Source organism: Pleurodeles waltl, chromosome 4_1, assembly GCF_031143425.1.
Source record: "Pleurodeles waltl isolate 20211129_DDA chromosome 4_1, aPleWal1.hap1.20221129, whole genome shotgun sequence".
NCBI lineage: Eukaryota > Metazoa > Chordata > Amphibia > Caudata > Salamandridae > Pleurodeles > Pleurodeles waltl.
In genome coordinates, this window is record NC_090442.1 from 220,632,095 (window position 1) to 220,644,402 (window position 12,308).

A 12,308-nucleotide genomic window follows, 5' to 3' on the forward strand; every position below is an offset into this window, starting at 1 on the left:
AACCTTAGCGTATTATATCACGCGCCCACTTCTTTTAGAAGAAAGACAGGGGACACAACAGTAGGCACTCTGATACTAAAGTTGAGTGGCACACACTACCATTACAAAACCACTTGCCTCAGCATGGTATTAAACTCATAAATAAAATGTTCATTTTTCACCAGAGGGAACGTATATTTATGATTCTAGGAAGAGATGTGTTGCCTTGATTTTAATTTCTTACAGATGTTGGATAATGCACTTGTAAAATGAGAGCTTTCTTTAAACAAATAATTAATTTATTACACATTTGAATATTGCACTTTTTTACATAACCCCCTTCTTTGTAGGAACGATATTGCAATTAAAGTAAGGCAAAATCAGATAAGTGTGTTTACTATTTCTATGGCTTGGTTTTGTTTTTAAAGGTGCACGTTTACTGTTGTTGACAGTGACAAAGACTACATTGCTGAATAAACGTTTTTAAAATGCATACCAGAGTGTGAGCTTCTGTGTTACTGATCGATTGACACATCCTCTTTTGCATAGATATAAACACACACACATACACACAAACATACACACATATATATATATTATTTTTTTATTTTTCAAAAATCCGAAACGTTACACGTCAGTTATAGTTATGGCTTGTTATAATATTCCTCTATCACAACCCACAGTTACACAGTTAAACTACATGCAACAGAAATACAATAGTTACTATATCATATTTTTTCTACCAACATTTCTCGTTCTTACACAACACCCCAATGTGTCCCATCTATTTGCAACATCAATCGTACAGTGAAGCAAATAGAACTGCCCATATTTAAATGGACTATTTTCCAAAACAATACGAGATTATGGCCCTCATTATGACATTGGCGGTAAGTCCCGATTACCTCCATGCTGACTGCCGCCAACATACCACGACAGTGGTGGTATACCGCTACGCGTATTATGACCCACACATAGAAATCCGCCACTATACAGACACTCACAAAAGTCCTCTAGCCCAAAGGTCAGTGATAAACTGGCGGTACTAACACCCACACCGTTACGCCAACAGAAATACGGCCACAGCATCATGACCCACTAATCACCATGGCGGACATTCAACCGCAGTAAACCATTGGCGGTACATACCGCCGCCCTCAAAATACACACAACCTGACAAAACAATACCACATTGGACAATTCAAACTACACACACCTGACAAACATACACACACCACAGCCACACACCCGCACCACTATAAAACACCCACCCACATTACCCACAACCCCTTACAACTCAAGAAAATTTACAACTGAGGGAGAGACACGCCAGGAGCACCCACAGTATCAGAGCCACAGAACACCATCACCCATACACCATCCACGCACCTCACAGCACACACCCCAACACATCACCCCACACACCCTCACACACACCACTCACACTACTCCCATGGTACCACAAATACACCCCAGGTTCTCAGAGGAGGAGCTAAGGGTCATGGTGGAGGAAATCATCCGGGTAGAACTACAGCTTCGGATCACAGGTTCAGCAGATGTCCATTGCTAGGAAGATGGAGCTATGGCGAAGATTCGTGGAAAGGGTCAACGCCGTGGAACAGCACCCCAGAACAAGGGATGACCTCAGGAAGCGGTGGAAAGACCTACGGGAGAAGGTACGTTCCATGGTTGCAAGACACCAGATAGCTGTACAGAGGACTGGCGGTGGACCCCCACCTCCTCCCCCACAACTAACAACATGGGAGGAGCAAGTCTTGGCGCTCATGCATCCTAAGGGCCTGGCAGGAGTAGCAGGAGGACTGGACTCTGGTAAGTCAAATCTTCACTACTTTCATCCCCCCCTACCTGCATGCCATCACAAACTCCCACCCCTACCCTCACCCCCATCACTCCACCACCTCACATATACCCCACCATCACAACCCAATCATCCCAATTCCAAGCCCTGCATGCAACACCAATGCATGGACACCCATCACAGACCTGCATGGACCCCCATCACCACAGCATGCACACTAGTGACAATCACTTAGCCAACCAAATCGCAACTCACACAAGCCAAAGCTGCCTTGGTAACAACAACCATAGAGGGGAACATACCCATGCACAAGATGTCACATGCAGAAACAATAACACTGCATTTACATCCCCACAGGACCCCCACACAAAGTCACCGGAGAGGAGGTGACAGCAACATCCAGCCCCCCCAGAAGAGGCCCACAGTGATGACAGCAGCTCTGCACGCCTGCATCATGATGACCAACCAGGCCCAAAAGGGACCTCTGGACAGTCGGTGACCCAGGCACAGTCCCATACCACCACAGAACCTCCCCCCCTCAGGAAACACCAGCACAGCACCCACCCAGTGGGCCCATACCTCTGTCCCCAGGACACGTCAATCAGCAGTGTGTCCACCACTACAGGGACCCCAGGCAACCCCACAAACACAGGATGATCAGGGACCTAGGGTCAGTGCCAGTGGGCACACTGTTCAGGGGACAGAGGCACAGGACAACAGGGAAGCTGGGAGGACTGCTGTGTGACAGGGGGAGGACAGTCCAAGGGAACCGACTCTCCACGAAGCACTCACCAACATCCAGGGAGCATACCACCATTCCCAGGAGACCATGGGCCAGATACTGGCCAAGTTGCAGGAGACCCAGTGGCTGCAGGAGGGACAGTACCTGGGGATCAGGGAGGACCCGAGGGACATCCACACCGCCCTGGTCACCAATGCAAGGGTGCTGACAGACATGGACAACACCAGGAGGGAGACAGTGGCACACCTACGGGCCCCTGACACTAGCCACACCGATGAACAGCCCTCCACCTCCGCTGATGCTAGTGGGCAGGAGGCCCCGCCACAGGATCAACAGGCCACCAGCACCCCTCCCCCTGCAGAAGGAGAACCACCACGCAAAAGGTCCCTGCGATCCAGGCAGAAGCCAGAGAACATTACCAAGACCCCCTGCCAGGAAATAGGACTCCCCTGAATGTCACCCTTGTGTCCGTCTATGTCACCCTGTGCACCTTGAACTGCCGTTGCCCCACTCCCTATGCCCCCTTGGACAATGCACCTGTGATACCAATAGACTGGACTCTATCCTGGACATTCCTCCATCATCAACCCAGCCCATTGCAATACCCCCTACACTTATTATCACATAAATAAACACCCTTAGAACTAATACAAGTATGGAGTCTGTCAATTGATTGAAATATGTATTAGTTAAACAAGCTGTAAGCACTGCAATTCAAATGTACAGTTATATATACATAGGTATGACCTGCAGTGGACAGCAGTAAACACACCAGGAGCCAGAGTGGGGCACAGATATCTGAAAATAGAGATGCCAAAGGGTATAGTAAGTGGCCATAGAATTTGAAAAATCAGGCAGCCATGTACAATATCCAACACAAAACTGCAATGGAAGGTGCCGTTACAGTGTCTTACCTGTGTGTCATTGGAAGTACTGTTGAATTATAGTAGTTCTGTTGTCCACATCCTCTTCCTTTGCCTCCTCTTCTTCACTGTCCACAGGCTCCACCGCTGCCACACGACCATCTCCTGCCTCATCCTCCTGCAAAAAAGGTACCTGGCATCTCAAGGCCAGGTTGTGCAACATGCAATGATGATCTGGCACTCCTTCTTGGGTGAGTAGCACAGGGCTCTACCTGTCAGATGGATGCACCAGAATCTGGCCTTCAGGAGGCCAAAGGTGCACTCAATGATCCTCCTTGTTCGCCCATGTGCCTCATCGTAACGTTCCTCTGCCCTTGTCCTGGCATTCCTCACTGGGGTCAGTAGCCATAAGAGGTTGGGATAACCAGAGTCACCTGCAAATATCGAGGGATACATGTTAGCCAGACACTTACCCTTAGGGCCAACCCCACACCCATATACCAACATCCACTGGGTGGGGACCATGGGCTCACCTATTAGCCACACCCTGTGCCTCTGGAGTTGAGACATCACATATGGGATGCTGCTATTCCTCAAGATAAAGGCATCATGCACAGAGCCAGGATACTTTGTATTGACATGGGAGATGTACTGGTCCGCCAGGCACACTGCCCGCACATTCAGAGAGTGAAGGTTTTTGTGATTTCTGAACACCTGTTCATTTCTCTGGGGGGGGGACAAAGGCAATATGTGTACCATCAATAGCACCAATGATGTTGGGGATATGTCCCATTGCATAGAAGTCAGCCTTCACTGTGGCCATATCCTCCACCTGGGGGAATACGATGTAGCTGCGCATGTGTTTCATCAAGGCAGTCAACACTCTGGTCAGCACGTTTGAGAACATAGGCTGTATCATCCCTGCTGCCATGGCAACTGTCGCTTGGAAGGACCCACTTGCCAAGAAATGGAGCACTGACAGGACCTGCACAAGAGGGGGGATATCAGTGGGGTGGTGGATAGCTGTGATCAGGTCTGGCTCCAATTGTGTACACAGCTCTTGGATTGTGGCCCTATCAAGTTTGTAGGTTAGGATAATGTGCCTGTCCTCCATTGTCGCCAGGTCCACCAGGGGTCTGTACACGTGGGTATGTCTCCATCTCCTATTCATCCTCACCGGTTGAACTCTAGGGTGAAAACCGGTGAGCAGATGGTCATACTCAAACATAAACTCAGATTAATATGCCTTGCATTTTTTTTACAGAAACCTTATGTGAACGTGTAGGTCCGTTTATGTGCCTATGTCTGCTGTGATGCAGTTAGGTGCCATGGCCTGTGCCCCCCTGAAATGGCGGCTGCCTGACCCGTGAGGTGGGACAAGTGGAAATGAGCTAATTCCACTGACGTTGTGCACCATTGCGGGAGGCGGTAGACGACCGTCGTGCAACACCGCATTGGTTATCATTGGGGCCTCAGGGTTCCAGGAGCCAATGGTAATATACGCCGGCGGTGACGGTACACACCGCCGTGGACATGACCGCCATTTTCTATCTGTTCACTCACTTGCTACCTGACCTTCAACAGGAGAGGACCTACACTGTAAGTGCTTCTGTGACCTGTGTCTGGAAGCGACCATGGCTCGAGTGTCTGGGGAAAAGGCCCCTGCCTTCACTTCCGAGGAGTTGGAGAGACTACCCCAGTACCGTTTACTTTACGGTCATCCAGACTAACAGGTGAGTACACTGTGAGCACGATGCATGGGGCATGAATGCATGGAGTGCTGTGTGTGTAAGCCTTGTGTGGGGGATGTGGCTGAGGGGTCCTGGGCCGAGTGCTGCATATATGGTGGGCAATGTCTGTGCGTAAGGGGATGGGAGGGATATGGTGGGCTTTGAGTGTAACAGGCCAGACGGTATGACTAATACCTTTTCTTATGTATCTTTTTCTGCAGGTCAGCGCCCATCAGAAAAAAGGTGTTTGGCGTGCCATCGCAAAGGAGGTGTAAATCCTGGGGGTCTTTGACAGGCGGAGCACCCACTGTTGAAATCGGTGGGAGGACCTGTGCCACAAGGGGGTGGGTACAGATTCAGAATTATAAAGTTGCGCATGCTTAGGTGTTACCTGGGTGGGGGATGTGGGTCTGTGGGTGCCCCTAGGCCCAGGGCGAACATGGCAGGATAGGTTCCATGTTGGGCAAGCTCAGATGCACTCCAACCCCAATAATGCTAGTGGGCATCTAATACTGGGCAGGGTCCTGTGGGTTTCAGGTGTGCAGCTAATGGCGTTAGGCATTGTACCCCATGGCCTGGTGACTAGCATTGTAACTGGTAGTGTATGGCCTAGTGCATAGGGCTGTTCCCTGTGAGTTGTGTACTCCAACGGTAGAGTTGTTGCTGGCATTTACCAAGTGTATCCTCTGTTTATCCCCCCCCCCTTTTTGTTTTGTCACCCTGTCCTTGTGGCATTAGCATCGTCTGGTGGAGGAGCAGAGGCACCAGCAATGGAGGGAGCTGCATCCCACATGGGCCTGGAAGCCGAATCCACCTATGCTGAGTGCACCAGTGGGACGGAGGACCAGGGGAGCATCACGACGGAAACAGGAGGGGACAGTTCTGACAGCGACACCTCCTCAGAAGAAAGCTCCCTGGCGGTGGTGGACACTTCTGTGCCCACCCCAACTACAGGTACAGCCGCCACCCCCCGTACCAGCACCGCCCTCCCAGCAGCCCCTCAGCGAGTTTCCAGTGCCCGCTCACCCAGGAGGGTGGGCATCTCCTTCGCCCCAGGCACCTCAAGCCATGCCCCAGTCAGCCCTGCTGCCCTCAGTGAGGAGGCTATTGATCTCCTGAGATCCCTCTCTGTTGGGCAGTAAACCTTACTGGATGCCATCCAGGGTCTAGCAGGGCATTTGCAACAAAGAAATGTATTCCTGGAGGGAATTCACTCTGGCGTGACGGCTCAACAGAGATCATTCCAGGCTCTGGTCAGCTCACTGATGGCAGCCATTGTCCCTGTCTCTAGCCTCCTCCCTCCAACTTCCTCTACCCAGTTCCATTCCCCTCAACCCCAGCATATCCCAAGCACACCTTCAGACCTGCATGCACCCAAATCAACACACAGAAGTGGCTCAGGCAAACACAAGCATCACACTTCATCCCACAGGCACTCACACAAGCACCATCCAGATGCAGACACACCAACATCCACTGCCTCCTCTGTGTCCCCCTCCTCCTCCTCGTCCACCTCCCTCCAACTTGCGTCTCCACTCACACCTGCATGCACTACATCCTCATTCACTACTTCCATCACTAGCACGCCTTTCACAACACGCCCCTCACTGGCAGCCACCACCCCCACATCCATGCACACGTCCCCTGTGTCCTCTCCCACTGTGTCTGTGCCCCCTCCTCCCAAATTACACAAATGCAAGCACTCAGACACTCAACAGCCATCCACCTCACAACAGCATCCAGCCCTTGCACCTGCATCCAAACACAGCAGACAGACACCTCCTACAACCACTCCCTCTTTCTCCACTCCCAAACCTTCACCCTCTTCCAGCCCCAGTGTCCCTAAAAGGATTTTCCTCTCCACCCTTTACCTATTCCCTACCCCTCCCCCCATCCTTCACTTCGGGCCAGGGTGGGCAGAACCCAGGCCAGCACCTCAGCCACCCAGTCCACAGCCACTGTAGTTTCTGCAGCTACTGCAGGTGTGAGAGGCTCCAAGGAGGCACCCGTCAGCACAGCCAGTGTGCCTGCACCACCTGCCAAGGGTAAGATGGGGCCGTCAGCGGGAAAGGGGAGGAAGGGAACACCAGCCAGCAAGGGGAAGGAGGCACCACCGGCCAGCAAGGGGAAGGAGGCACCACCAGCCAGCAAGGGGAAGGAGGCACCACCGGCCAGCAAGGGGAAGGAGGCACCAGCAGCCAGCAAGGGGAAGGAGGCACTACCAGCTGGCAGCAGCAAGGAGGCACCACCAGCTAGCAAGGGCAGGAAGGGAACACCAGCTGGCAGAAGCAAGGAGGCACCACCAGCTGCCAAGGGCAGAGTAAAGGGAACAGAGGCCGCAGGCAGGGTGGATCTGGTGCCTCGGGCTGGAGCAGCATCTGGGCAAACAACACCAGCCATGGCACTTCAGCCATCCGAGGCTGCAGGGGAAGGGCTGGAGCCTCCCCCCACCACTGACAGCACCGGCACCTGCAACGCTGCCAGCACTGCCACCTACACTGCCACCTGCACCACTGCCAGCAGCTCCACTGTCAGCAGCAGCAGCACCAGTGGGCAGCCGTCCAAGGCTGCAGGGGAAGGGCTGGAGCCTCCCCCCACCACTGACAGCACCGGCACCTGCAACGCCGCCAGCACTGCCACCTGCACTGCCACCTGCACCACTGCCAGCAGCAGCAGCCCCAGTGGGCAGCCGTCCGAGGCTGCAGGGGAAGGGCTGGAGTCTCCCCCCACCACTGACAGCACCGTCACCTGCGCCGCCACCAGCACCGTCACCTGCACCGCCATCTGCACCAGCAGCACCACTGCCAGCAGCAGCAGCCCCAGTGGGCAGCCGTCTGAGGCTGCAGGGGAAGAGCTGTAGCCTCCCCCCACCACTGACAGTACCGTCACCTGCACTGCCACCTGCACCACTGCCAGCAGCAGCAGCCCCAGTGGACAGCCGTCTGAGGCTGCAGGGGAAAGGCTGGATCCTCCCCTCACCACTGACAGCACCGCCGCCAGCCCTGCAACTGCCATCCACTGAGCAGCCACCACCGCCGGTGAGCAGTGTGTAGTCATGACTTCATGGGCTGCAGTGCGACCTGGCCCCTGCAACAACTGTAGGTGTGACACCCAGGTGAGAGACTGTGACCTTGCACCATCCAGGATCTGCATCACCGGGCACAAGGCCCACTCCACCAGTGGAGGAAGGCATCCACTCAGCCCTTCTTTGCCAGGATGAAGCACACTGGGCACAAGGCCCCCTCCAGAACCAGTGGGCAAACCACACACTAGAGAGACTGTGGCTTTGCACTCCCCAGGACCAAGTAGTGGGCAAACCACCCACTAGAGAGACTATGGCTATGCATTCCCCAGGACCAAGCAATGGGATAAATACCCACTTAAGAGACTGTGGCCTTGCACTCCCCAGGACCTAGCTGTGGGCAAACCACCCACTAGAGAGACTGTGGCTTTGCACTCCCCAGGACCAAGCAGTGGGCAAACCACCCACTAGAGAGACTGTGGCCTTGCACTCCCCAGGACCAAGCAGTGGGCAAACCACCCACTTGAGAGACTGTGGTTTGCACTCCCCAGAACATCGCAGAGGGCATGTTGCCCCCTCCAGGAGCAGTGGCATTGTACCGTCTTCCAGCTGAGGTGCCCCCGTTCCCCTTCCCCCTGAGGTGCCTGTGTATCTTCGACCTGATGCCCCTGCAGTGCTCTCCGTATTGAGGCAGGAGTCAAGTGTGGCCTTGGCCTTTGTGTTGTGGCCCTGTGGGCCACGGACATATTGGAGTGGGCATTGTCCCTCCATTTGTATATATTATACATACTGTTTTGTTCTTTGAGGACGTATTTATCTAATTTTTAATATGACTTTACTCACTTCCTTTTGTCCTTGTGTTATTCCTGAGGGTTACGGGTGGATATGTAATGTTGTTGCAGCTATTTGTGTGTATGTTGTTGTGGGTGGTGGTGGGGGTGTTGCGTGTTGCATGTATGTGTAACTCTCTTTTAACTCCCCCCCTCCCTTGTGTGCTAGGTGCGGTACTCACCGTGGTCGTCTCCTCCGCCGTTCATGTTCCTGGTGTAAGAGGAGGTAGACCAGCATTGGAAAAATGTGCAGCTCGTGCTCCATGGTGTTGTGCTTCTTCCTTGAGTGTCGAGAGGTGAGTTGTTTCCCTTCTGTGTACTGTTTCTGCCGTGTTTTTGATGGCATTGGTATCGCCCCGGAAAACTGGCGGATTGGACTCTCATAATACAGTGGGCGGTACATTGTCTTCCGCCTGGCTGTTGGCGGTTACCGCAGCGGTGCTTGTTGCTACCACCATGGCGGTCAGAGTGTTAAAGTGGCTGTCTGTGTTGGCGGTTTCCCCCATGGTCAAAATTTCATTTGTTTTACTGCCGCTTTATCACCGACCTCCAGGGTTGTAATGAGGGCCTGTGTATGGTACTGTAGGTATAAAAGCAAAAAAAAAATGGGGGGAAAGTGCTTACTGCATATAACAAAGAATGGATTTTGAAATGGTTTCCTTTCCCGTATGACTGATATTGCAGTCAGATGGGATGCAGTGGAGTGTTGTATAAGAACGAGAAATAATGGTGAAAGAAAAAAATATGATGCCATCACTATAAATATTGTATTTCTAATGTTTGTGTAGTGTAACTGTGGGTTGTGGTAGATAAATGTTAAAATAAGCCATAACTATAACTGACTTGTAACCTTTGGATATGTTTTTGAATTTCATTGATTTTTATAATTACCCAAAAATCTATAATGTGCTTTATTAGTACTACTTGAGTAAAAGTAAGAACTATAGTATGAAAATACTGAATTGTTTTAGTTATTACATCTTGTTTGTGTAGATGTAATACAATACAAAGGTGTTTGGGAATGTTTTCTTTATAATGGTATAGCAATATATTATTAAATTGTAAGTCTGGAGATATGTGTTAAAATGTATGTAATGTGTTAAATGGAAAATTATAATATAAGAATAGGTTTACTAAAATGTAGGTAAAAGTTGATACTTGTGTAAAAAGTGTGGGCTATGTTTTTAGTGATATAGGACTACCATATTGTAGCTTACTTTAACAAAAGTATAGATACTATATATAAAGACCCACAAGTAAAAAGGTGAGTATAAGTCTAAAAACATCCTTGTTTAATGGGTGGTGTTTGTGAATCCAAGGGGGTCAATACGAGTTTGGTATTCGGAAACATCTGACTGCTAGACTCCTAAGGAGAAGACTGCCATGGTGCTGGCTGTCTCCCCACCAGCCCCATTACAACGTTCCCACTGGGCTGACGGGAAGGAACCAAGGTTCCTAACCACCAGCCCAGTGGGAAAGGTGAGGCAGCATTGTTCTCGGCTCATAATTGAGCCGGTGGCAATGCTGCAGCGTGCAGGGTGCACCAGCACCTTTGAAATGCTCACTGTCTGCAGAACAGACAGTGAGCATTTCAAGAGTGCTGGGCAAGAGGGCCCCTGTACTGCCCATGCCACAGGCATGGGCTGTGCAGGGTCCCCTTCTGGCCCCTTGCACATGTTCTCCACCAGCCTTTTCATGGTGGTCAAACTGCCATGAAAAGTCTGGCAGAGAACAATATTATAATCAGCAGGGTGGCGCTGACTTCAGTGCCGCCCTGGCTAATCACAACTAAAACCGCTGTCATGCCCTCGGGATCAGAGTTCCTGGAGGAGACGGTGGTCGTAATGTGGCAGTCGGACTGGCGGTCCAACCTCCACCGAGATTATGGAGGTCTTGAGACCGCCAGACTCGTAATCAGTCCCTACGTGTTTTGTTCTAAGTGCTTTTATTTATTTTTTTGATTTTCACAAGTACCAAGGTACTACCTTGGTTGTACTGCAGTACTTTGCAATTGTAAGAAAACTTCTAATAGGCTAAAAAGGTTTTTCTATTGGACCAATTGAAAGTTCTAATTTATTTTTGGTTATCTGTCATGCCTTTGTTTGGAGCACAATCATATTAGTTTGGAAGCTGATTTGGCTTTGTTTTTGGATTCTTTTGGAGATTGCCATCTTCTTTAAAGCAGGACAGGCTACTGCTCACCGTGGGTCTGCAATGTAAGAGGAAGAGCAGTGCGTTGCCAAGGAGGAGCAGGAGGCGGAAAGAAAGAGAAATCAGTAGTCTGGCACTTTTTTCCCTTTACCTGCTGGCGAGAAGGTGGTGAATGTGTGGCATGTGACATGCAAGTTATGTCACAAGGTGTTTTTTTTCTAGGAGTGGCTAGTAATACTTGCTGGGTACTACAAGGATGCAGAAGCACCTGTAAGATATCCACTCACATGTTTGGCACGGGCTGAACTGAAGTGGAGTTGTCAGAGGTAGAAAATAGTGGTTTGGCACCAAAGGCCTGATTTAGAGTTTGGAGGATGGGTTTACTCCATCACAAATATGACAGCTATCCTGTCTGCCTTATTATGACTCCATAATACCATATGGAAATTGTAGTACGGTGGATGGTATAACCATCACACTTGTGACAGAGTACCTGTCTGCCAAACTCTAAATCAGGCCCCAACTGCTGAAGACAACAATGTTCCACCATCTACCTCAGCTCTCCAAACTCCAGTTGCACTACTGCCTCTACAGCACCCTTGATTCCAGTACCTGTTTTGGTGGTGACAGTCCATTGGCTGAGGCAAAACTGGCCTGTAGTGAAGTTGTATGCCAGTACAGTAATGTACTGTTCATACTGCCAGGCTATAATATTTACAGGGAAGAGTGATTTGAACATTCATGGGGAGCTAGGTATTGTTCACCACTGCCCTTCCCGAAGTCTCTAGTTTTTTTAAATTTCTTACAGGATGTTTCCTTCTACACTGTTGTGTTTGTTAATGTTTTTTTCTTTTTTTTGTTGGTCCGGTTGACCTGTAGGTTGAAAAAAATGACTGAAAAAAAATAAAAAACAAAAAGAGAAAAAACTTTCTGTTCAGAACTATTTTTATTTTCAGAAAAAGAGCTGATTACTATTGTAACATTTTCTCAAACAGGTGTAGTAAATAGTGAAATGTAAAAAAGAGGAAAGGCGAAGGTAAGTGAATGGCAAGTTTTATTATGTAGGTACATATAAGTAAGCACAATAAACATGATGTTTTTTGTAACTAACAAATTTTTTCAACTTAGAAAAAACACAATTTGTAAAATGTGATTTTCCTATTTAGTACAAT